The sequence below is a fragment of the Chelonia mydas genome, chromosome 1 (assembly GCF_015237465.2).
Source record: "Chelonia mydas isolate rCheMyd1 chromosome 1, rCheMyd1.pri.v2, whole genome shotgun sequence".
Taxonomy (NCBI): domain Eukaryota; kingdom Metazoa; phylum Chordata; order Testudines; family Cheloniidae; genus Chelonia; species Chelonia mydas.
The window spans coordinates 161,976,287-161,981,544 of record NC_057849.1 but is presented as its reverse complement, the minus strand read 5'-3'; positions in this window follow the sequence as shown (position 1 = coordinate 161,981,544).

The following is a 5,258-nucleotide window of genomic DNA, read 5'->3' as shown; positions in this document are numbered from 1 at the left end:
GTGTCTGATTCATGCAATATTCACTGTACTCATTATGAAAGAGTATACCTTCTACAGCTAGCAAGGAAGAAAGTCACACATAACTATTACACACTGTTGTACCCCCTCTCCCTTTTCCCTGCTTCCACACTACACCTTCAGCTAAACCGATTTCAGGAAGTTGGAGGGAGATAGCTTGTTGGAGACAACGTCAGACAAATCATGTCTATCAATGGCAGCAGGTTTTTAGTTCTGTTGACAGGTGCCTACTTGCAGCAGTAATTTAAAAGGAAGAGATCTTTTTATATATTGAAAAGTAAATAGTGAAAATAGGAGCCTACTTGTAGGAGCTGTGCAATATTTATTAAAAAATAATAATTCTTTGAACACCATGCTTGCAGCCCAGCCAAGAAAGGCCCAGAAAAATAGATCTTGCAACAATCCCTGAAGGATAAGAAATCCACAGCCATTCTTTAGACAAGTGCTTCTCAACCAGGAGTCTGGGGCCTCCTGGGGGACAGTGAACAGGTTTCAAGGGGGCTGCCAAGCAAGGCTAGCATTAGACTTGCTGGGGCCCAGAGTAGAAAGCTGAAGCCCCACTGCATGGAGCTGAAGCCCACAGCCCTGATCCCCACCACTCAGGGCTGAAGCCTGAGCAATGTAGCTTTGCAGGGGCCCTTGTGGCATGAGGCCCCAGGCAATTGCCCGTCTTACTATCCCTTAGTGCCAGCCCTTGTTTTTATATGCAGAAAACCAGTTGTTATGAAACAGGTGGGCCATGGAGTTTTTATAGCATATTTTGGGGACTCAGAAAGAAAAAGTTTGATAACCTCTGCTTTAGACCACAGCAAGCAGTAAATTGTATAGTGGAGGACAATGTTCCCTCTAATTTTTGACAGGCCGTGTGCGCAAAAAATTTCTGTGCAAATTTTTGTGCGTGTGGTGTTTTGCCGTGTGAGTGGGGTTTAGGATCTGTGTGCGTGCGCACAGCTTAGGGGGAACAGTGGTGGAGGACTGTGACAAAGTGCTGGGAAGCAACAGAACCAGCGTTCTGGTCACTGTTTAATCAATTATGCTGGGCGAGGGGGCTGATTAAGGAGAGGAGTTCCTGATTATCCCACTGCATAGGAAAATTCCTGACTATCCTACTGCTTAGGAAAGATAGGAAGTATGGCAAGAGATCACCCTGTCTTCACCAGGAGATCTTCAATGATCTGAAACTCAAAAGAGTCCCCAAAAAGTGAAAACTAGGTCAAATTACAGAGGATGAATATAAACAACATAAGCATGTAGGGACAAAATTAGAAAGGCCAGGGCACAAAATGAGATTGAACTAGCTAAAGACATAAAGGGTAACAAGAAAACATTCTACAAATACATTAGAAGCAACAGGAAGACCATAGACAGGATAGGCTCGTTACTCAATGAGAGAGAAAACTATAACAAAAGTTGTGCAAATGGCAAAAGTGCTAAATGACTTCTTTGTTTCAGTTTTCACCAAAAAAGTTAGTAACGATTGGACATCTAACATAGTCAATGCCAGTGAAAGTGAATTAGGATCAGAGGATAAAATAGGGAAAGAACAAGTTAAAAATTACTTAGACAAGTTAGATGTCTTCAAGTCAGCTGAGCCTTCTAGAATTTTCAAGAAGCTGACTGAGGAGATATGAGCCATTAGTGATTATCTTCAAAAAGTCATGAAAGACAGGAGAGATTCCAGAGGACTGAAAAAGGGCAAATATAGTGCCAATCTATTAAAAGGGAATAAGGACTACCCAGAGAAATACAGACCAGTCAGCTTATCTTCAATACCTGGAAAGATAATGGAGTAAATAATTAAGCAATCAATTTGCAAACACCTAGAGGATAATAAGGTGATAACAGTCGGCATGGATTTGTCAAGAAAAAATCATGTCAGACCAACCTGATAGCTTTCTTTGACAGGGTAACAGGCCTTGTGGATGGGGAGGAAGCAGTAGATGTGGTATATCTAGATTTTTAGTAAGACTTTTGACACTGTCTCGTATGACTTTCTCATAAACAAACTAGGGAAATTCAACCTAGATGGAGCTACTATAAGGTGGGTGCATAACTGGTTGGAAAACTGTTCTCAGAATAGTTATCAATGGTTCACAGTCAAGCTGGAAGGACATATTGAGTGGGATTCTGTCGGAATAAGTTCTGGGTCCGGTTCTGTTCAATATCTTCATCAATTACTTCGATAATGGCATAGAGAGTTCACTTACAAAGTTTGCAGATGATCCCAAGCTGGGGGGGAAGGGGGTCGCAAGTGCTTTGGAGGAGAGGATTAAAATTCAAAATGATCTGGACAAACTGGAGAAATGGTCTAAAATAAATAGGATGAAATTTAATAAGGACAAATTCAAAGTACTCCATTTAGGAAGGAGCAATCAGTTGCACACATACAAAATGGGAAATGACTGCATAGGAAGGAGTACAACAGAATGGGATCTGGGGAGGATCTGTGCTGATATGGCCTCAGCTGAAGTATTGTGGGTTCTGGGTGCCACATTTCAGGAAATATCTGGACAAATTTGAGAAAGTTCAAGGAAGAGCAACAAAAATTATTAAAGGTCTAGAAAACATGACCTATGAAGAAAGATTGAAAAAATTGGGTTTGTTTAGTCTGGAGAACAGAAGACAGAGGGGACATGATAAAAGTTTTCAAGTACATAAAAGTACAAGGAGGAAGGAGAAAATTGTTCTCCTTAACCTCTGAGAATAGGACAAGAAGCAGTGGGCTTAAACTGCAGCAAGGGAGGTTTAGGTTGGACATTATGAAAAACTTTCTAACTGACAGGGTGGTTAAGCACTGGAACAAATGGCCTAGGGAGGATGTGGAATCTCCGTCACTGGAGATTTTTAATAATGGGTTAGACAGACACCTGTCAGGGATGGTCTAATTATTGAGTGATCAAGTTATTGAATTGATCAAGTTGGAAAGAGCAAATGGGATAAATGCCCCATTTTGTCAAAAAAGCTGGGACAGCTAGGCCAGGGCTTAAAAAAGGGACTATCCCAGCCAACACGGGACATATGGTCACCTTATCTCGAGGTCCCTTCCAGTCCTACATGTCTGATTCTATGATTACCAGATCAGGTTGGGGCTGGGTAGCTAATGAGCTAACTAGCATATTTGTTATGCTTGTAAGAAGCACACGGGATCTTTTTCAGTGGAAAAGGCAATCTACCACGTTTATTGAAGATACAACAATTAGCATACGCATTCAATCACACCACACATACACTGTCCCACCAATCGATCTTATAGTTTCCAGTCCAGAGCCCAGATCGATCTAGTGGCCCTCTAGGTTGATCATGGGTAGGTAGGAGGCAGGTTCCGTCAGTCGCAACATGATGCTCCAGGGAAGTCTTGGCAGGACAAACCCACAGTTTCATGACAAGGCACCCTGATTATATAGTGATTTTCCTTCACTGGGACCAATGAGTTTTGCACCAATGAGTCATGCTGTAATCAACTGTTGTTTGATGAGTGCTTGTTTTCTTAAATTGTCCTTCTCATCCTTTATCTTGTTCTTTCATCAAGTTCCTCAGGGAGTTATCCCATGCTGGTTTTGATCACAGCTATCTTGTCCCCATTGATAGGTGCCTGTCTCATCTTTAGATTCATCAATCTGCCCTCCTCTGACATTTCAACAGGGGCGTGTTGCAGCCTCCTGGCGCCCATGTGTCTGTCATCGGTCCCTCCCTAGAAACATCTGGTTCAGCGATGGTCTTCACACTTATCTTAACAGACATTCCACATTCACACACAAAACAAAATTAATTTACACAGACCATTCTGAACAGGAACATCAAGTTGCAATGCCAAAAAAAAAAAAAAAAAAAAAAACACACCACACACCAATCATGGCATTCTTTTACTTATTTTAAAATGCTAACCCTACAACAAAGTGGTGACCCCCAAAGGTCTGTTACTGCCTTGAAATCAGTCCAGACACAAAAATTCTGGCTGATGCATCTCTACCAATGGCACATTAGGCCATTCTTTTCTGCTATTCAAAAAGAGTGGCTGGCAGGATATGGTCAAATCAATACATGCTACATTATTATCTTATTATTCTTTATCCTTCGTTCTAAATTATACAAAATACAAACATAAAATCCTACTACTACACATTAACAAGGACACTGGCTAAAAGAGCACCAGGGAATGGGCCGGGGGGGTGAGCAGGAGAGTAAGCTGATGGGTGGGCAAGTGACTTAGTGGGGCCTGGCAAAAGGGAATTCTTGGGGCAGACACACTTACCCCCCTTTGGATAAGGGGTAGTCAAGCTGGAAAACATTGTAAAATACTGTGACTGCACTACTATGTAGAAGGTAATTGAGTAAAACATTGTAAGGTGGTATCTACGTAAGAGAAGATCTCTGAGCAGTCTGTGCAAAGCAAAGAGGCCAGGAGCACTGGGTCACAAGGACTCTTCACTGAACTTCCAGATGCCAACCCCTCCCATTTAAACAGGGGAGGTTTTAGCTCTCCCATCCCAGCTGATTTCAACTGCAGCAGTATCACTTGAGAGAAAGAGGAAGTGAGGTCTCTGGACACTACTTTTTCCAACTACTTTAGAGAAATGTGTTGTCTGTTGCTCCATTTGTGGAGATTACTGTACTGCCATAATCTTTTCTTGGCATAAGACATCTCTATTTTTAAAGACATATAAAGATTTTCTTTTAAACAATATTGACTATACATAAACTATATACATATTAAACTATATATATTGAGACCATTTAAGCTACCTCCTACATAAGCATCAAAAGTCAGTTACCAAGTACATACGGTGCTCCAAAATTAAAAAGCAAAGAAGCAACACAATATAACGTGGTGCAAAGATGCCCATTGCAGCGTGGTATAGCCAGTATGAGATAGAAATGAATTAGTCATCTTGCCAGATCACCACACTGCTCAGGTGGGAAACAAGATTGGAGAACCCTACAGAATACTAACAGATCTTGGCATACCCCTCCAGTTTAATTCCAACCCTCTGAAAAATGTTAAGCTTTCAGATTGTTTGGAATATACTATTGCTGGTGTTGTCAGAGTAATCTCAGGACTAGCTCATCCTTTAAATAAACTGATGCTTAGAGAGAGAAGAATTGCCTGTAAAATGCTCCATTTCACTTCTCACATGCAGTAGCCGAGCTAATAATTATACAGTAATTTAAGTCGAGGAAATTGCATGCAGAAGGATTATACTAGGAAACTGTTTATCTTATTTGAAAAATTTACAGAAGCC